Genomic DNA, 22688 nt, shown 5'->3' on the forward strand with positions numbered 1-22688 from the left:
AGACACATAGCATCAGATGCACAACATCCGCAGAGATAACAGCAGTTAGCATTATTGTCACATGTTTATTGAAACAATGTGTTCATTTATGTCAAATTAAAGCAGCGAGTTCTGTGCTGGGCAGCCCGCATATTAAACATAATTACATACTCTTAAGAGAAAAATACACAAGTAAAGCAAAAAAAAAAGTTATTTGTTGTACGAAGTGTTTAAAGTGGTCAGTGTTGCTGTACTCTGAACACTGCCAGAGATGAAGGACCTCCATTGCTGTCCTAACCACCAGCGGTGTAACAGGCAGTAGTAAATATGCTCATTCTTGTCCAATAAGAGCTATTGAGATTAATGTTACTTACCAACTCAGCCTGTGTATTTCACCAAGTCAGTTGCTCGTTCATGTACATTCCAAGTATGATGGGAGTTCCTGTCTTCTCTGCTCTTTCAGGCATAAGAACATTAACTACAGCTGGATTTAGCAATGTGGCCCCCAAAATTTAACCTGCCATTCCATAAAGTCCAGGTTAACTATTAGCCTCAGCTCTACATTCCTGGGTGATCTTCATAACCTGTCAGTCATTTCCCAGCAGGACAAAAATCTACTTACTGCAGCCACGAATGTTCTCAGTTAACCAGCAGCCACGACTATCTGGAGATAGAGAACACCAAAGCTTTACAATCCTAATAGAGAAGAAATCCCTCCTGGAATGTCTGATTTATTTTCGTGAGAAACTTCCATTGGTTCTGGATTCCCTTACTGGAACAAACATCCTCGCGGTATCTATTCTGTAGTCTCCCCATAATCTTATCAGTCTCAGTGAGATCCACTCTTACTTTTCTAAACTCCACAGAGTGCGTACCAATTCCCCGCCATATTTCCTCAGCCTCCTTACCACAGGAATCTATCTCATTAAAATATGTTGTGTTACCTCAAGTCAAGTATATTCTCACGCACTGGTCCAGGTGCAGTCTATCATTGTGGCAATACTTCCTTTGTCTTGTTTTTGCAATAATAGCTAACATTTTATTTGCTTTCAAATTGACTTGTTACATGCTAACTTTCTGTTTTGTGTGAGGACATCAGGTATTACCATTATCTTTGTTCTTCTATCTTTGTACCTTTAGATCTAATCTACCTTAATCATATTGTTCATCATAGCCATGCTTTTTTCTTGCTGCTCCCATCAGGTAGAAGGTACAAGTCCCTCAGGACTTGCACCATCAGGTTCAAGAACAGTTACTATCCCTCAATCATCAGGCTCTTGAACAAAAGGGGATAACTACGTTCATTCTATTTCAGGTGTTCCCACAACCAATGTACTCACTTTAAGGACTCTTTATCTTGTAGTTTCATGTTTGTTATTTATTGCTATTTATTTATATTTGTGTTTGCACAGTTTGTTTACAGTTACTGTTCTATAGATTTGCTAAGTACGCCTGCAGAAAAAGAATCTCAGGGTTGTATCTGGTGTCACGTATATACTCTGATAACAAATTTTACATTGAACTTTGATGTAATTTGCTTTATTTAATTTCAGGAGTTGAATTTATCATGCTCAAACTGACTGTGAAGTTATGTAGGTTCAGTTTTGGTTGTCTCATTACAGGAGGGAAGTGGATACGTTAGAGAGGAACTTTGGAGAGGAGCTTTACCACGATGCTATCTGGCTTAGAGAGCACTTCTAATGAGGAAAGGTTAATTGAGCTCGGACTTTACTCTTCCGAGCAAGAGAGGATGACAGGTGACATGATAGAGGTGTATAAGATGATAAAAGGCATTGATAGAGTGGACGGCCAGCACCTTTTTCGCAGGAAAGGAATGGCTAATATGAGAGGGCATAATTATAAGGTGATTGGAGGAAAGCATTAGATTAGATTATGAGAACACTCAGTCCTCTTTTATTGTCATTTAGAAATGTATACATGCATTAAGAAATGATACAATGTTTCTCCGGAGTGATCTCACAGAAAACAGGACAAACTAAAGACTAAAACTGACAGAACCACACAATTATAACATATAGTTACAGCAGTGCAAAGCAATACCGTAATTTGATGAAGAACAAACCATGGGCACAGTAAAAAAAAGTCTCAACGTTCCCGAGTTGATCGACGCTGAGTCCCCAATAGCAGGCGGCAAAAGGGAGAAACTCCCTGCCATAAACCTCCAGGCACCGTCAACTTGCCGATGCCTTGGAAGCAGCCGACCACAGCTAACACTGAGTCTGTCCGTCCGTCCGAAAACTTCGAGCCTCCGACCAGCCTCTCCGATACAGCCTCCCGAACACCATCCTCTGCCGAGCGCCTTCGACCTAGCCCCGGCCGCTGAAACAAGCAAAGTCGAGGATTCGGGGCCTTCTGCTCCGGAGATTCCAGTTACCACACAGTAACAGCGGCAGTGAAGTGGGCATTTCAGAAGTTTTCCAGATGTTCCTCCGTACTCTCACGTCCGTCTCCATCAAATCAGAATTGTGCACGGTTCCCTACCTGACAGATTACAAATATCATTCACCGGAGAGGCTGCGCGCACTGGTGTCGCACCGCCATCTTCTCCTCCCTTAAGGAGGATGTCAGAGGTGGTTGATTTATACGGAGAGCTTTGACTGTGGGAACATGCTACCAAGGTTGGTGGTAGAGCCAGATACATTAGGGGCATTTAAAATACTCAGGTAGGCAGATGGATGAAAAAAAAAATAAGGGTTATGTGGTAGGAAGGGTTAGATTGATCTTGGAGTAGCTGAAAAGGTTGGCACAAAATTGTGGGCCTAATAGCCTACACTGTTCTACGTTCCCTGGAATATCCTTCACTAAGCGGTTCAGTTCGAATTTAGGATTGGAAATAGGGGATCAGATGTAGGTGTTTGTTGTTGTGGATGGTGGCGCTGAAAGTTCTGACAAGTCCAACAGTCCATTGGGAAGGGATCTGGAGGTATAGCAGAAAGGGGAACTGTCAGCCTGTCAGGAATGGGATATGGATCTTGAGGTGAGGGGATCCTGAGAATAGCAGGTTGGGGACAGGCTGCAGATCAGACAGTGCTGGTGGTAGGCTTGTTTCTGGACAGGTGTTGGTCAGTTGAGAAAAAAAGGCCGGTACAAGGACTTAATACGTCATCTCCTACCCTTCTGACTCCTTGTTTAGAATTGATGCAAGTAAGATTGCATTGTTTCCAGCACCGAACTTGAATAGAAGACTAGTGATTGCAATAAAAATACATGTACCAGGAATCTTTGGAACTCAACCCATCTTTTAAACACAAATTGCCGTAATTCCTTGTGTACGTTCAGTGAAGCACAATATTTGAAATAAAAAAATAGTCAAAATGCATAATTCATACTTTAAGCCGAGGCATTCCAGTGCACAAGGAGTCGTGTGTTATTTATTATCATAAAATGTAACTTTGCAAATTTCAGAGTCAATGATGTTATGATGTCAATTGGAAACTTGTTACTGAAACATCAGTCAGATCTATGTGGTGTAATCTACTGTCTGCTGGAGACATTGAAATGGTGTAGCCTACATTGGAGCTTGAAACCACTTTATTAGAAAAGCCATAGCCAGACAGAGATACAGCATATAACAAGGCCCTTCAGTCTGTCCCAATCTTCCATCACCCATTCACACTCGTCTCATTTTTTATCCTCCCCATATCAATTCCTCTCAGATTCTATCACCCATTCATACACTAAGGGTGGTTTACAGCAGCCATTTCATTAACCAACTCATGCCTTTGGGCTGTGTGAGAACACTGCAGCACTGAAAAGGAAACCCATGTAGTAACGAGAAGAACATACAAGCACAACACAGAGAATACCTCAGGTCAAGACTGAACCTGGGTCATTGACTCTACGAGGCAGTACTTCAACCAGCTATGCCACAAAGAACTAAGATTGTCAATATTGTGAGAAATGATGGGATTACTTTCATTTATTCCCCGGAGGCAAATTAAAAGGCATTTGCATAGATCAGTGTTTAGCTGCTTCTTCCATATCCTGTCTGGAGTTCTCACTGCCTCAGTAAAGTAGCCAGTATAATCAAATGCTCCACCCACCCCAGACATCCTCGCTTCTTCCCTCTCCCATCAGACAGAAGATGCAAAAGCCTGTAAGTACCATCAAGTTCAAGGACAGTTTCTATCCCACTGTATCAGACTCTCAAATGGACCTCTCGTACGATAAGATGGACTCTGCCATCATGATCTTGTACTTCATTGTTTACCTGTACTGCACTTTCTGGTGCCTTTTTACACTTTATTCTGCATTGTGATTGTTTTACCTTATTCTAGCTCAATGCACTGTGTAAGAATTTGATCTTTATAAATAGTATGCAAGACAAGCTTTTCACTCTATCTTGGTACATTTGGCAATAATAAACCAATACCAATACTATATTAAACGTAAGAGAACCAATACTATCTTGCCTTTTCTTCTTTGCAAAGGTTTGGTGAAAAATGGCAGCAATTTTGCGATCTGCCATTGCTGAAATACTAACACTGCTTATCTCATTTGTCCTTTCATAGTTTGTAAAATATTCTGGAATGAATTCAAAATAAGGGATGTCAGTGCTGTTCTATTATGAGCAAATTATAAAACCTCAAGGTTCTCTGTTGAAGTATAAATTCAAAGTGAGTGAGGGTTTTATGGCACTGGTGCAAGATATAGTTTGACTCTTATGGAGTATGGACAGCACTTTTGGCAATCTAACTTTTAGCTTCCCTAGGTATTTTCTGTAGTTTTCTAAGTTTTTTTAAAAATTCATTTTTCAGGATCTGGATGTGACTGGCACTCATCAGCCCATTTATTGTCTTTCCATTATTGCTTTTGAGCAGGCAATGGTGAGCCAGCTTCTTAAACCATGTCACAGAAGCCAATCTTTAGCCAATTTGATTTACTCAATGCGATATCAGAAAATGGCTGAAGGAATTGGATGCAGCAAAGGCAATAGGACCTGACAACATCTCAATTCCAGTACTGAATCTCTGCACTCCAGAATGAGTTGAGCTTCTAGCCAAGCTCTTCTAACATCTATAAGATGATGAGAGGCGTTGATCATGTGGATAGCCAAAGGCTTTTTCCCAGGGCTGAAAAGGCTAACATGAGGGGGCATAGTGTTAAGGCCCTGGGAAGTAGGTACAAGGGGGAATTCAGAGGTAGGTTTTTCACACTGAGAGTGGCGGGTGCGTGGAATGCACTGCTAGTGAAGGTGGTAGAGGCGGATACAATAGGGTCTTTTAAGAGACTCTTAGATAGATACATGGAGTTTAGAAAAATAGAGGGCTATGCGATATGGAAATCCTAGGTAGTTTCTAGGGTAGGTTACATGGTCGGCACAACATTGTGGACTGAAGAGCCTGTGATGTGATACAGAGTCCTACATAATGTTTTGATGTTTGGTAATCCTACTGTTGGGTCAGGAGTTCTACAACTTAGAATCAGCAGTGATATTTGTCCATCAGGATTGTGTGCAACCTGGACACAAGGTGGTGCTTCTTTGCATTGGTGACCCTTATTCCTCTTGATTGTGAAGATCATAGGTGAAGGTGAATGGGTGTAGCATGTATTTGGTACATGATGTATGCCACAGCCACAGGCCACCGGTAGCAAAGGGAACAAACATTTAGCATGCTGGACAGGTTGCCAATTAAGCTGGCTACTTTATCCGAATGATATTGAACACCTTGATTATTGCTAGCATGGTGCTCTGTCAGATGAGTGGAGAGTACTGAATGGTAGATGAGCTGAATGCCCTTTATGCACACTTTGAAAGGGAGAATAAAACCACACCTGTGTGAATCCCCGTAGCATCTGGCAACCCTGTAATAGCTCTCTCTGAGGACAACGTCAGAACATCTTTCAAGAGAGTAAACCTTGCAAGGGATCAGGCCCTGATGGTGTTCCAGGCAGAGTACTGAAAACCTGCCAGCCAACTGGCTGGAATGTTTAAGGACATCCTCAATCCCTCACTGCTTCAATTGGAGGTTCCTACCTGCTTCAGAAAAGCATCAATTATACTGGTATCCAAGAAGAGCAGGATGAGCTGCCTCAAAGACTATCACCCAATGGCCTCGCACCTACTCTGATGCAGTACATTGAGAGGTTGGTCAAGGCTAGAATTAACTCCCGCCTAAGCAAAGACCTGGACCCACTGCAATTTGCCTGCCACCATGATAAGTCTACAATGGATGCAATCTCACTGACTCTGCTGTTGGCCTTGGACCACCTGGACAAATGCAATACTTACATCAGGTTGCTGTTTATTGATTACAATTCAGCATTCAACATCATCATCCCCTCAGTACTAATCTGCAAACTTCAAAACCTAGGCTTCTATAACTCAACCGGCGGACTCCCTCTGCAAATGGATCCTTGGCTTCCTCATCTATAGACTACAGTCAACGGAGATCAGAAATAATATCTCCTCATCACTGACATTAACAGAAGAGCACCTCAGGAATATGTGCTTAGCCCACTGCTCTGCTTTCTCTACAGTAATGAGTGTGTGGTTAGGTACAACTCAAACACCATCCATAAATAGGCAGATGACACAAATTTTGTTGGCGGAACCTCAGATGATGGTGAGGAGGCATATGGGAGTACGATAGATCGGCTAGTTAAGTGGTGTCACAATAACAACCTTACATTTAGTGACAACAAGACCAAGGAATTGATAGGGCACTTCAGGAAGGAGAAGTTGGGACACCACAATACAGTTCTCATTGAGAGGATGGCAGTGGAAAAGGTAAGCAGCTTCAATTTCCTGAGTGTCAACATCTTTAAAGATCTGTCCTGCAACAAATATATTGACGCCATTCCGATGAAGGCACAGCAACGGCTACATTTCATTTGAAGTTTCAGGAGATTTGATATGGCACCAAAGACGCCAGCAAATTTCTACAGATGCACCATGTAGAACATTCTAACTGGTTGCATCTCCAACAGGTATGAAGGCAACATTGCACAGGATTGATAAAATCTACAGAGGGTTGCAAAGTCAGCCAGATCCATCATGGGCACTAGCCTCCCCAGCAGCGCCATCATGGGCACTAGCCTCCCCAGCAGCGAGGACATCTCCAATAGAGACTCTTACCATCCAGGAAATATCCTTTTCTCATTGCTGCCATCAGAGAGGAGATACAGGAGCCTGTGAGCACACACTCAGTACTTTAGGAAGAGTTTTGACGTGTGAAATCAGGTTTGTGGGTTCAGTGAGTGGCAATAGAAGACATTCACCACTGGTAAGTAAGTTAACTATTTATTTACAGGACAATACAGATACTATATATTCAGTAAACTCTTTAAGCTAGACTCAGTACAATACTAATCTGTAATTTCAGCCAAAGTGGCAGGACAAGACAAACACTGAATGTACGCACAGTGACAAATGCTTAACTAGGCTGTGCACCCAGGCCGTTTTTACTGCTGCACACCTTCACTGTTTACTGTTTCCATGGCACTGCAACCCACAGCCCATTAAAGATCCAGAGAGCGAAAAGAGGGCGCGTGCTTTGCGCACACTAGACTTAAACTCTACCGGCACTGTGATGTCATCACCTAAATGGCAGCCGGTGGGAGGGGCTGCAATGCTCCTTAAACAGGCCATTCACTAGCCTGCACAGGGATAGAGGCTTTCGATGAACAGGTAAGATGGACACTTAATGCAACAAGTTTCTCCCCCTTCACCATCAGACTTGTTATTGGTCCATAAACCTATGAACACTACCTCACTATTTTACCCTCTTTTTGTCCTTCTTATTTATTTTTATCCTATCCTTATTACAACTTGTAGTATCTTTTATGTATTGCATTTTATTGCTGCCACAAAACAAGTAATTTCACAACATATGTCAGTGTTATTCTGATGCTGATTCTGACTCCAAGATAAAGGCTGTAGACCTTATCTGATGTTTCATCATATCTACAAAACTTGAGGAATAGCAACAGACAGGATATAGGAGGAGCTCTCAGCAGCTCAGGCAATATTTGTGGAGAGATATGGACAGTTGACATTTGGGATCAATGGCAATTGTTCATTTCCTTCTGGAGATATTGTCTGACCCTCTGATTTCCTCCAGCATCTTGCATGTTGCTCCAGATTCCAACATCTGCAGTCTGTTGTGTCTCTAATTTGGCCAATAACCTAATTGCCTCTTGCAAAGGGACCAATCCATGGTCATCTTCCAGCTCCTTTTGGATTAAACCCCACATGAAGCTAACTCACGGATGGAATAGTTTTGTTGTTATGGATTGAGCTCAGAGTAACTTCTGCTATTCAGACTGAGAAAGATCCTAACAATCCAGCTGATTGCAATAATGATCACTAAGTCAAAGGTGGTGACAAATCAGCATATAGGAGGGAGATGGAATATCCAGCTGTGTCATAACAACTGTTACTCGATGTCAGCAAATTCAAGGAGCTGATCATTGACTTCAGAAAAAGGAAACCAGAGGTTCATGAGCCATTCCCCATTGGAGGATCAGGAGAGGAGAGGATCAGCAACTTTAAATTCCTCGATGTTATTATTTCAGAGGTCCTGTCCTGGGCCCAGCAAGTAAGTGCAATTACGAAGAAAGCACGGAAGCGCCTCGACTTCCTTAGAAGTTTGCGAAGATTCGGCATGACATCTAAAATTTGACAAATTTCTATAGATGTGCGGTGGAGAATATGTTGACAGACTGCATCACAGCTTGGTATGGAAACACCAATGCCCTTGAATGGAAAATCCTACAAAAATTAATGGATATGGCTCAGTCCATCACAGGTAAAACCCTGAGCACATCTGCATGAAACGTTATCACAGGAAAGCAACATCCATCATCAGGGACCCCCATCACCCAAGACATGCCCTCTTCACACCAGCAGATTCTCACCACCAGGTTCAGGAACAGTTACTACCCCTCAACCATCAGGCTCTTGAACCAAAAGGGACAACTTCACTTGCCCACCAGTGAAACGTTCCCACAACCTAAGGACTCACTTTCAAGGACTCTTCATCTCATTTTCTCAATATATATTGCTTATTTATTTATTTATTATTATTTCTTTCTCTTTGTACTTGCCCGGTTTATTGTCTCTTGCACGCTAGTTGAACACCCAAGTTGGTGCAGTCTTGCATTGATTTTGTTATGGTTATTATTTTCTATTATGGATTTATTGAGTATGCTTGCAAGAAAATGAATCTCTAGATTGTATATGATGATATATACTTTGATAATAAATTTACTTAGAACTTTTTGAACTTTGATGCCTTTGATATTTCACATTCTGTTTGGCTTGATTGACAACGCAATGGTATCTTGCTGCATTGATCCCTGCTGGCTCAGAACCATCACCTGCAGCAAATAAAAGCACAACCCATCTTGTAGAGATATTATGGGTTAGCCTCTCTGATTTATCAATTAACTTAAATGTTTAAAGACATGCTTATTACTCTGCAAGATCTAGTTTAAGAAAGGACAACTTGATTAAGAGCTGGCCTCATTGCCTTTAGCTGTTTCACAGTCAGAAATAACTCACTGCCAGTGGATGGTGCAAGCTGGCTTCAACCATAAACAACAATAATTAGGGCTCTTCAAAAAAAACACAACTCTTTTCCAAGGCATGAAGCTAGCTTGCCAAAGTTCCCTTGGTAGCAGTGAGAAAACTCTCCCCAATATCTTAACTGGTACCTATCCCTAAACAAATGCCACGTAAACATTATTCTATTGCCATATCCTTGTGCACATTGGTGACTATATTCTCAACTCTGCAATGCTGACTGCACTTCAAGAGTAGCTGAATATCGTAATAGAAATGCAAAGCTCTCTTATTTTTCTGTGCAACTTCACGAAGGAGAAAAGTCTGTGGAACCCTTTATTCAAGCACCAGGCAACAGAACTAAAAGTGTATAAATCCTTTGATTCTGATGCATGTTAATTATTGTAAAGGTGCTGTTATCTGACAGTATCCTAATCCACCACAAGATTCAAACTTGGAATGGGTGGTGAAGAACATGGTGTATTATGGGATCTTCAGGACATTGTTTCTTCTGATTGGTTCAATCATCAGCACTCAATCACTATAATAGGATATAGTATGTGCTTATTGAGCTTCAGAATAACTCTCTACTCAAATACATTACTCATAAGTTTCATTGATACACCCAATGTGTAAACAAGTTAATTCTTAAATCACTTCACAACTTCATTGCTGTCTATCTTTAGAACCTATTCTACTTTTGGACACAAAGGAACACTTGAATTTCCACTGTATCATGCGATGTTCCAAACTAATTCACAGGTTTTGAAACAGCTTTGAACTGTGGTAACTTTTGTAATGCACAGCAGCCATTTTGTACACAGCAAATTACCTGGAATATTGTTTGCAGTTCTTTTCACCTGGTACAAGGTGAAAGCGAGTCACTACGCTGAAAAGATCCAGGAGGACTTGAGCTGCAAGAACAGATGGGATAGGTTGGGACATTCTTTCTCCTGGAATGCAGGAGGCTGAGGGATGACCTCAGAGGATTAGAAAATCATAAGAGGCATAAATAACGTGAATAGCTGCAGGATTTATCCTTGCGCAAGGGGGTCTAAAACTAGGTTTAAAGAGAGAGGAGAAAGACTTGAAGGGACTTAAGGGGCAACTTTGTGTCATATAAAGGGTGGTGGGTCAAGGAAATGAACTCTCAGAGGAAGTGGTAGTGGCAGGTACAATTACGACGTTTAAAAGGCATTTGGACAAGAACATGGACAGGAAAGATTTGGAGGGATATGGGACAAACACAGACATATGGGTTATCATGGTCAAGTGCTCTCTACAGGAGGTTGTACAGCAACTCACCAAGGCTCCTAAAGTAGAAATCCTAGGTCTGTGGCCTCTACCATCTCATATTTGAGCAGCAGATTTATGGGATAAATTCTAACCACAAGTTACTCACCCTGTCTACCTGCTGTGGAGACACATCACCATTTCTTTAAGGAACATTGGACAAAGTCCTGCAACTCTCTAAAACCAAGAGCCACGATGACCAGATTCCATAAACACAAGAAATTCTATGGAGTTGGAAATCCAGAGTAAAACACACAAAATGCAAGAGGAACTCAGCAGGTCAGGCAGCATCTATGGAGAGGAATAAATAGTCAATGTTTTTGGGCGAGGACCCTTCATTGTGCCTTGGTGAAGGATCTCAGCCCAAAACATTAATTGTTTATTCCTTTCCATAGATGCAGCCTGATCTGCTGAATTCCTCCAGCAGTTTGAGTGTGTTGCCCAGACCTCATGCTTGAATAAAAAAAAATCAACCATGCGTACTGATGCTGCTCAATATTGCTGGAAAATTATGGTTCATGTTTGGAATTGGGATAAAATTAGGACTCTAGATTCAAGCGAAGAATGTGTACTCCTCTTGGAAATCTCCTTAATGCTGCTCTTGGGCATGGGCATTGATGTTATAACTTCCACACACAGCAGAAGCTCCTCTCAGTGACATACACACATCTGGGTGTGAGCTGCTCCATAACTTCTGGATTGTCCATCTCTTAGAACATGAACTGTGACAATGGTGACATGGAGGTAAACCTAGATAGACATTGTGAAGAGGAAGCTGTTGGATTCAGCAAAATTAATTTCCCAACAACTGTACATAAACCCTTTCATGACCACACTGTCAGAGTTTTCCAAATCGTTATCGACAGTTCTCTGAGATTTCTGCCCTCCCCCAGTATTGGCCTCTTCTTCTCCCCTTCTGCATTTGCAATCATGTGTTCCGATGAATTAAACTCAAGTCTTTGAATCCACCCCCCCCCTCAATTTCGCTCCCTGAAGGTGATATCTTTGACCAAACGTTTATTGCCTTTCATGCCAACCATTTCCTTTTCCCTAACTCAAATGTAGTCTGATTGCCAATCACTTTGACATGCTTTACTTTTCTGAGGGATAAATTCTAATCCGAAGGGAGTTTAAGGTGAATTCTCATCCTTTCTTGTTCCCCTGCTTCCTATTCTTGCAAAGATCAAGAAAATGTGTAAAACAGATAAACCTTCAGGGGAATTAGCGTTGCCGGAACTTGAGGGTGTGGGTTACAGGGAGAAGTTGGTTAGGCTAGTATTTTACTCCTTGGAAAATAGAACACTGAAGGATGAGTTTAGAGAGGAATATAAAACTATTAGAGGGATAGGCAAGTGAATTCACAAAGTCTTTTTCCCAGGGAAAGGGAACCAAAAACTAGAGGGCATAGATTTAAGGTAAGTGGAGAAAAATTAAAAGGGCCCTGAGGGACTAGTTCTTTCAGTGTGGTATGGCAGTTGTCTCGTATCGGACCGCAAAGCACTCCAGCGTGTGGTGAAAACTGTCCAGCGGATTATTGGCACCCGATTGCCCACCATTGAGAACATCTACCATAAAGACTGCCTGGGCAGGGCAAAAAGCATTATCAAGGATGCATGTCATCCTAACCATGGACTTTTTACTCTCCTCCAATCTGGTAGGTGCTACAGGAGCCTCCGCTCCCACACCAGCAGGCACAGGAAGAGCTTCTTCCCTGATGAATCTCATATCATAACACTAAGCAGTATTGCACCCATATTGTACTGTCTCAGTACTTTTATAGTTGTGTGCTGTAGCACTTACTTTTTATTGCAGTTATTTTGTAAATAACACTATTCTTTGCATTTCTGGTCAGATGCTAATTGCATTTCATTGGCTTTGTATCTGTACTCGGCACAATGACAACAAAGTTGAATCTAATCTAATCTAATCTAAAATAGCTGGTTGCGTATATATGGAATGGGCTGCCAGAGAAAGTAATCGAAGCAGGTACAATAATAATATTTGAAAGATGTTTGGATAAGTAGATGGATAGGAAAGGTTTAGAGGGATAAGGGCTAATTACAAGCAAATAAGACCAGTTTAGACACTTTGGTCAGCATAGACGTGTTGGACCAAGGACCTGTCTTCCCCTGTTGGACCAAGGATTGTATTTCCCTGTGACCCTGTGACTCCAGCAGAGGACCAGGATTGCTCGATGAGCTGCCATAGGTTCAAAGATTCGAATTGCCCTTTCTATGTCACTTGGAAACATGTCTGACCATTTTATATGTTTATGAATGTCATGTGGTACATGCTTGTAGTCCTTATAGTAAAAATACCCTTTGATAATGACATAATATATTGTACACAAAATATGCTAATTTTCTGCGGGTCCAATTTAGAGAAGATTGTTTTCGCAGTGAAGGGATGTGCATTGGCATGGCATTTCGTCACATTTCCAAGAAGCCGTCTCTCATGTACCGTGAAACAATTTGAGGTGTTGTCTCCATCTCATATGGAAAACTGTGACAGCTGTTTATCACACAGCAAGATTTCACGAACAGCAATGGGCTGAATGAGCAGCTAATCAGTCGCAGAAACAGAAAATGCTGGAAGTAGACAGCAGATCCATCAGCACAAGGAAAGTAAGAGTAGGTTAATGTTTCAGACACATTGGAACTGCTTTCTCAGAATCTTGTACGAGGTGATGAATCCCTTTTGGTCACAGGCAATGGAAGAGTTATGAGATTGCTTATCAGTTACAAGAGTCTCCTGAGTTCCCACAATGTCTATGTTTGTCACTGAAGTACGGCTTCCGAATGAACAACCATTACAGAAGCATGTTACTACTGACTCTCTGAATCATCAATAACCCACACAGGACTCTTCACGTTAGAAAAATAAGGGGGGATCTCATTGAAACCTATCAAGTATCGAAAGGCTGAGATAAAGTGGATATGAATAGGATGTTTCCAATAGTGGAGGGGGTCTAGGATCAGAGGGCACAGCCCCTGACTAGAAGGATATGCCATTAGATCAAAGATAAGGAGGAATTTCTTTAGCCAGAGGGATGGGAATCTGTGGAATACATTACCACAGACAGCTATGGAGGCCAAGTCATTGGATATATTTAAAGCAGAGGTTGATAGGTTCTTGACTAGTAAGGTGCCAAAGGTTATGAGGAGAGGGCATCAGAATTGGATTGAAAGGGATAATAAATCAGCAACGATGGAATAGCAGAGCAGACTCAGTGGGCTGATTGGCCTAATTCTGCTCCTAAGTCTTATGGTCATGGTCGTAAATCATTGTCCTCGAATCCAGAGGTAGAAGCAGCCCATATCTAAGAGGAGGCCATCATGACCTGTGGACATTGTCCGTTCTATTGCTTCTTATTGTCATAGACTCTACAGCTTAGAGTCCCTTCAACCCCTTGAAACAGACCCTTTGACCCATCGAGTTTTTACATCCTACAATATATATCCTACATTCATTTATGCATCCTACAATAATTTTATCCATTCCACATTCCACAGCCATGGAGGAATATAGCATTCAGGTCATTGAGTACAGATCAAACTCCAAAGTTAAAAGTAAATATATTATCAATGCTACCATATACTACTCTGAGTTTCATTTTCTTGCAGGCACTCACAGTAAATTCAAAGAAACACAATTGAATCAATGAAATACTGCACATAGTCAAATGCGGACAAAACGCCAACGTGAAAAAGACAACAAGTTGTACAAAAAAATTTTAAGGAAAAACTAAATAATAATAATAAATGAATAAATAATAGATATCGAGAACATGAGTTGTACAGTTCTTCAAAGTGAGTCCATAGATTGTGGAATAACTTCAGTGCCAGGGTGAGTGAAGTTATCCACACTGGTTCAGGGGCCTGATAGTTGAATGGTAATAAGTGTTCATGGTGGGGTATAGGGGGCTCTGGATAGAGGTAGTACCTCTGATGTCTGTCACGCTGCTCCCTACCAGACAGGGTGAACGGGCATCACCGGTCCTCATCCATCTCTTAAATCTCTCACGTGTTTGTTCCAAGCGCCATACCCCCAGTGAACCGCTTCAGCTGGCGGGCTAAACCACGTCAGGGGGTGGTGTTAACATGGCAACACTGGGCGAAACACTTCCATGGTGAAGTCACCGGCCGGGGCGGAAAGGTTCTCAGATAAACTATAATGGCCACGTGTTCACAACCAAGGCGAGCCACCTAGTTGGAGGAAATCGGCTGTGGTCAAACCTGGAGAGGGATGGGCTCCACCAGGTTTCAGATGCCCAAGACACGCTGCATGATGAGCACACCGAAAAGCTGGTGCAAATCTTGTCGTGACGGCACCCCAACGACTGCACCAGGAGTTAAGGGCACAAGTAGAAGAAGAAGTGTTCATGGTGGTGTGCAGCTTAAGGCTCCTGTACCTCCTTCCTGATGACAGCAGCGAGATGAGTACATGGCCTGGAAGACGGGGGTTCCTGATGATGAATGCTGTTTTCCTGCAACAGCATTCCTTGTAGATGTGGTCAATCCACCACCAAGTACCCATTTTAATTCTAATCCTACTGTGACTAATTTTGCCCTCCCAATATTTTAATCAACTGCCTCCATGTTCTACACTCATCTACATATAAGGAACAATATAGAGTGGCCAATTAACCCACCAAGCCATGCACTTTTGGGATGACGGAGGAAACTAGAGCACCCAGAGGAAACCCACACTGTCACAGGAAGAATATACAAACTCCACACAGACCTTTTGTTCAAAGATTCAAGATTCAAGGTACATTTATTATCAAAGTATGTATGCAGTAAACAACCTTGAGGTTCATCTTTCTCACAGACAGCCAAGAAACTAAGAAAAACCATGGAAACAAAGAAAATCTGCAGATGCTGGAAATCGAAGCAATGCACACACAATGCTGAAGGAACTCAGCAGGCCCGGCAGCATCTACAGAAAAGAGTACAGTCGACGTTTTGGGCTAAGACTCTTCAGCAGGACTGACCATAGAGCCCATTCAAAGAAAATAACATCACCCCCCGCACAAAAATATAACACATCGTGCAAATGGCAACAAAAGCATACAAGTAAAAAACAGAGAATATGAAGCACAAGATTGGAAGAGTCCAGACATATTCAGTTCAGCTCAGTGTTCATTATCTGCAGGCTGCACAGTGGTTAGTGCAATGCCTCAGTAATCACTGATCAGGGTTCATTTCCTATCTCTGCCTGTAAGGAGTTTGTACAATCTCCCTGTGACCACTTGAGTTTCCTTTGGGTGCTCCGGTTTCCTCCCACATTTCAAAGATGTACAGGTTAGGGTTAGTGAGTTGTGGGCATGCTACGCTGGTGCAGTGTTTTCTTTGTACTTGTCAGCTTCCATCACAAACGCAGTCATTGTGCTTGAACCCACCATCCTCTGGGTGAGAAAGAGAGAACAGAGCGGTGCATCAGCCCTGTCAAATAAGCAACAGCAAGCAGACAATTAATATTGGCACCTTACTCTAGTGAGGCACTGTCTTAATCGTTATGTGTTGAAATCTATCATATAACCTATTTTCACATTCAAGTTTCCCAATAGATTACAAAAAAAAAGCCTTTTAATGCTTATATTCTTTCACAGATCACAGCAAAATTTATGTGATGTCTCTCACATGATAGCTTCTTTTGTGATAAAAACAGAAATACTGGAAATACTCAAGTGGATCAGGCTGCATCTATGGGAAGAGAAACAAAGCTAATATTACCAGTTCAACAGACCTCATCTGAAGTTTCTTTGATTTTCAGCTTCTTCTGCATTCCATTGAAGGATAAGATACTGGTCTTACTAAATTTATGCAAATTGAGGCAAGTGCATGAAAGCCCATTGTTGAAAGACAGCAGGGCCTGTTTCTGTGTCTATGACCCTATGAGATAATGGTTTGCTGTTGCCAGTACAATCTTCTATCTGGTGGTGTGCTGGAGCAGTGGCATCAATGTGGCTGATGCCAACAGGTCAATAAATTGGTTAGAAAGGCTGGCTCTGTTATAGGAGTCAAACTGGAGATTGTGAACAAAGGACCCTACAGAAAATTCTGGCAATTCTGGACAATGTTTCTCACCCTCTGCATTCCACCTTGGCTGAACAGAGAAGTACCTTTAGTGATAGATTAAGACAACTGTGCTACTCCAAAGAGTCCTATATTAGGTCATTCTTACCCTCAGACTCTAGGCTCTATAATGAGTCAACCTGTAGCCGGGGAAGTGATGACCCCCTCCTGTTAGACGGTTTGAAGTAATTTATTTTTTTATTCTTTCTTACTTCTCTTCTAATATTTGTATATCTGTGCACTTGTAATGCTACTGTGACACTGTAATTTCCTTTAGGATCAATAAAGTATCTATCTATCTAATGGGGCCACAATAGTACACATGGATGAAGTTGTGGCCACACAAAAGATGCTCCAGATGATGGAAAGTTTGAGCAACACACAATTTGCTGGACAAACTCAGGAGGTTAGGCAGCATCAATGAACAGAGAAAACATTAATTGTTCATTCCCCTGCCATAGATGCTACCTGACCCGCTGAGTTCCTCCAGCATTTTCTGTGTGGAGTTGTGGCTTCTAAGTGCTAATATTCGCAGTAACAATGGATGCTTTCTTTCATAACCTGGAGTATAATTAATCTGCAAATTTATGAACGGTGATTTAGTATTGGGTAGAGTCCCAGTCTAGATACTGGAATACTGACATGGTGAAACATTATCATGATGCTACACCATGCTAATGCAGCCACAGATGGGAAATGGAGGCCATTAGAAAAGGATCATGAAGATAAAGGAGTGTAAACTGTTACAAAACATAGTAGAACATTAGCCCTGGCTACAAGGTGGTACTCGTCAGTTAGCTGGACAAATGCAGCTCCAACAGCACTCTAACATGGAATGGTAGCAGACACCAACAGAATCAACAAACTCATTCGTAAGGCCAGTGATGTTGTGGGGATGGAACTGGACTCTGTCACGGTGGTGTCTGAAAAGAGGATGCTGTCCAAGTTGCATGCCATCTTGGACAATGTCTCCCATCCACTACATAATGTAATGGTTGGACACAGGAGTACATTCAGCCAGAGACTCATTCCTCCGAGATGCAGCACAGAACGTCATAGGAAGTCATTCCTGCCTGTGGCCATCAAACTTTACAACTCCTCCCTTGGAGGGTCAGGCACCCTGAGACAATAGGCTGGTCCTGGACTTATTTCATAATTTACTGGCATAATTTACATATTACTATTTAACTATTTATGGTTCTATTACTAATTATTATTTATGGTGCAACTGTAACGAAAACCAATTTCCCCTGGGATCAATAAAGTATGACTATGACTATGACTATGACTATATATAGCACGGGAAAGGCCATATAATCAACAATCTTGGATTGACCTTTTCTCTCCTCTCCCACAGGGCAAGAGGTATGAAAATTTGAGCGGTCATACCACCAGGCTCAAGGATGGCTTAGATCCTGCCAGTATCAGACTCTTGAATAGACCATTTCATATATGAAAAATTAAGCTCTTGATCTCCCATTCTGCTTCATCATGGTTCTTGTAAATTTACTTGTTTACCTGCACTGCACTTAGTTTGTAACTATAACACTATTATTTTAGATTTATTTGACAAATGCACATCGAAACATGTACATCCCACCCTCGTCAACATCTTTTTATCAATCTATCTATATATAAGCTATCTTAGGTACTTATATTTATTATGTTTACTTATTATTATTGTGTTCTTTATCTTATTGTGTTTATTTTTGCACTGCATCGGTGCAGATAAACAGCTATTTCATTCTCCTTTACACTTGTGTCCTGGAAATGACATTAAACAATCTTTGATCTTGAAGTATACAGTGAAATGCATCGCTTACACCGGGACGTGCTGGGGGCAGCCTGCAAGTGTCGTCCTGCTTCCAACGCCAACATCGCATGCCCACAGCGTACTAACCCTAACCGGTACGTCTTTGGAAGGTGGGAGGAAACCGGGTCACCTGGAGGAAACCCACGCAGTCACGGGAAGAACGTACAAACGCCTTACATCGGCAGGAACAGAGCCCCAATCTTGCAGCTGCCGCTGTGAAGCATTGTGCTGACTGCCATGTTACTGTGCTGTTCTCTGCATTCTGTTTTTCCTTACTTTGAAATGCTGATGGATGCAAATGATGGCACACAAACAAAAGCTTTTCACTATATTCATCTGACAATAATAAGCCAATTCCAATTTTCTGACTCATCAACAGAGCTACCATTCTGAGGCTGTTATCCAGGTGGAGGATGAGGTGCTGGATAGCCCTCTGCCTCCTCTGACTGTTCACATTAGATTTTGGCTTCCAGTTAAGGAGATAGAATTGTACTGGTTAATAAAAGTGACAGAGCAGAACCTATAGGCAACTGGGCCATTCAAAGTTAGCTGCGATTCTTTATATATAATTTTCAAGGATATTAAAAGGGAATTAATTCTGCCTGGTCAGCTGGACTGCATGTGCCAAGAGACATACTGATTCTGCGCTGTTGATATTTATAATGAACAAGTTATGGAATTTGTTAGAAATTCTTCTAGCCATTAATTTAACTCAGGCCTTGATTAAGATCACAAAAATAAAAATCATGCAAATATATTAATAATTCATGCTGTGCAGCAGAATTTCAATCCAACAATCTTGTAAAACAGCAGAATTTCTGGTCACTAAACAGAACACAACCCAAGGCACAGACGCTCAGTGCTGGGAAGGGGGAGGAATATGTTGTGATATGGATGATAACTTAACGAGCTGGAAAAGGTAACAGTCAGAGAAATGGTTTACTTCCTAAGCTATTTCATTGTTTGGACACTCAATAAAACAAGAGCACCACACAAGCCAGTTTCTAACCGAGAGGCTGTATCTCTTAATTTATTTTTGAAATCCATGAAGTACTAAAACAGTTTTTCAACTAGTTAGGATATAGCTTAAGTAATCCTGTGCAGGTCTTGTCACTATGTTGCAGAAAGGATCTGACAGGAGCGGAGAAGAGAGTGAGAAAAGAATATGTCATGGCTGGAAGAGCTTAATGATGAGGAAATGATAGGATGGGTACAAATAGTCATAGTCATAGTCATAGTCATACTTTATTGATCCTGGGGGAAATTGGTTTTCGTTACAGTTGCACCATAAATAATAAATAGTAATAGAAATAGTAATAGTAATATTATTATTAGTAAATAGTAAATAGCAATAGTCATAGAAATAATAAATAGTAATAGAATAGTAATAGAAAATAGTAATAAATAGTTAAATAGTAATATGTAAATTATGAAATAAGTCCAGGACCAGCCTATCGGCTCAGGGTGTCTGACCCTCCAAGGGAGGAGTTGTAAAGTTTGATGGCCACAGGCAGGATTGACTTTCTATGACGCTCTGTGCTGCATCTCAGAGGAATGAGTCTCTGGCTGAATGTACTCCTGTGCCCACCCAGTACATTATGGAGTGGATGGGAGACATTGACCAAGATAGCATGCAACCTCTTTTCAGACACCACCATGAGAGAGTCCAGTTCCATCCCCACAACATCACTGGCCTTACGAATGAGTTTGTTGATTCTGTTGGTGTCTGCTACCCTCAGCCTGCTGCCCCAGCACACAACAGCAAACATGATAGCACTGGCCACTACAGACTCGTAGAACGTCCTCAGCATCGTCCGGCAGATGTTAAAGGACCTCAGTCTCCTCAGGAAATAGAGACAGCTCTGACCCTTCTTGTAGACAGCCTCAGTGTTCTTAGACCAGTCCAGTTTATTGTCAATTCGTATCCCTCCTCCACCATGTCCACACTGACTCCCTGGATGGAAACAGGGGTCACTGGTACCTTAGCTCTCCTCAGGTCTACCACCAGCTGCTTAGTCTTGTTCACATTAAGCTGCAGATAATTCTGCTCACACCATGTGACAAAGTGCAACACAAGAGATTCTGTAGGACTTTTTACGGGGGGACAATTGAGAGCATCCTGACTGGCTGCATCACTGCCTGGTATGGGAACTGTACTTCCCTCAATCGCAGGACTCTGCAGAGAGTGGTGCGGACAGCCCAGTGCATCTGTGGATGTGAACTTCCCACTGTTCAGGACATTTACAGTAACAGTGCATAAAAAGGGCCCAAAGATCATTGGGAACCCGAGTCACCCCAACCACAAACAGTTCCAGCTGCTACCATTTGGGAAACGGTACCGCAGCCTTAAAGCCAGGACCAACAGGCTCCAGAACAGCTTCTTCCACCAGGCCATCAGACTGATTAATTCATACTGACACAATAGTATTTCTAAGCTATATTGATTGATCTGTTGTATCTCTTACTGTACATACTATTTATCACAAATTACTATAATTTATACATTGCACATTCAGACAGAGATGTAGCGTAAAGATTTTTAGTCCTCACGTATGTGAAGAATGTAAGAAATAAAGTCCATTCAATTCAATTCATTTCTGGAGATGCTGGAAATGTTGGGCAACACACACAAAATGTTGAAGGAAGTCAGCATCTCAGGAGGAACAAATCGTAAACATGAGAAATTCTGCAGATGCTGGAACGCCACAGTACACACACAAAATGCTGGAGGAACTCAGCAGGTCAGGCCGCATCCACGGAAATGAACAAACAGTCAATGTTTTGGGCTGAGACCCTTCTTCAGGACTGGAAAGGAAGAGGGAAGATGTCAGAACAAAAAGATGAGGGGAGAGGAAGGAGGCTAGCTAGAAGGTGATAGGTGAAGCCAGGTGGGTGGGAAAGGTAAAGGGCTGGAGAGGAAGGAATCTGACAGGAGGGGAGAGGAGACCATAGGAGAAAGGAAAGGAGAAGGGGCACCAGGGGTAGGTAATAGGTAGGTGAGAAGAGGTAAGAGGCCAGAGTGAGGAATAGAAAAAGAGGGGAGAGGGAGGGAATTTTTTTTACGGGAAGGAGAAATTGATATTCATGCCACAGATTGGTGGTTATCCAGATGGAATATAAGATGTGGCTCCTCCACCCTGAGGGTGTTTTCATCATGGCAGAAGAGGAGGCCATGTACCGACATGTTGGAATGGAAATGGAAATCAGAATTTTATGTTTGGCCACCGGGAAGCTCTGCTTTTGGCAGCTTGACCGGAGGTGCCTGCTGTAGTGGTGCCCCAATTTATGACAGGTGTCACCGATGTAGTGGAAGCCGCATTGGGAGTACCAGATACAATAGATTATCCCAGCGGATTCACAGGTGAAGTGTTGCCTCATCTGGAAGGACTGTTTGAGGCCCTGAATGGAGCTGAGGGAAGAGGTAAATGGACAGGTGTAGCACTTTGGCTGCTAACAGGGACAAGAGCTGGAAGGGAGATTCATTGGGAAGGATGAATGGACAAGTGTAGCACAGAACGATCAATCCCTGCAGAAAGTAGGATCCCTTTGGAGATGGCGGAAGTTGTGGAGAATGATGTGTCCGATGTGGAGGCTCGTGGGGTGGTAGGTAAGGTCAAAAGGAACACGGTCACTGTTTAGGCGGGGTGAAGATGGGTGAGCGCAGATGTTCAGGAAATGGAGGAGATGCAGGTGAGGGTAACATCAGTGGTGGTGGAAGGGAAACATCCCTTATGTCCTGAAAAGGAAAGCCTCATCCTGGGAACAGATCTGATGGAGACAGAGGAACTGAGAAAGGGAAATAACATTTTTACAGAAGATAGGTTGGGAAGAGGTATAGTCCAGATAGCAGTGGGAATCAGGTTTATAATAAATGTTGGTTGACAGTTTGTCTCCAGGGATGGAGACAGAGATATTGAGAAAGTGGAAAGAGGTGTCAGAAATAAACTAAGTGAATTTAAGGGCAGTATGGAAGTTCAGGCAAAGCTGATGAGATTGATGG

Source organism: Mobula birostris, chromosome 18 (assembly GCF_030028105.1).
Source record: "Mobula birostris isolate sMobBir1 chromosome 18, sMobBir1.hap1, whole genome shotgun sequence".
NCBI lineage: Eukaryota > Metazoa > Chordata > Chondrichthyes > Myliobatiformes > Myliobatidae > Mobula > Mobula birostris.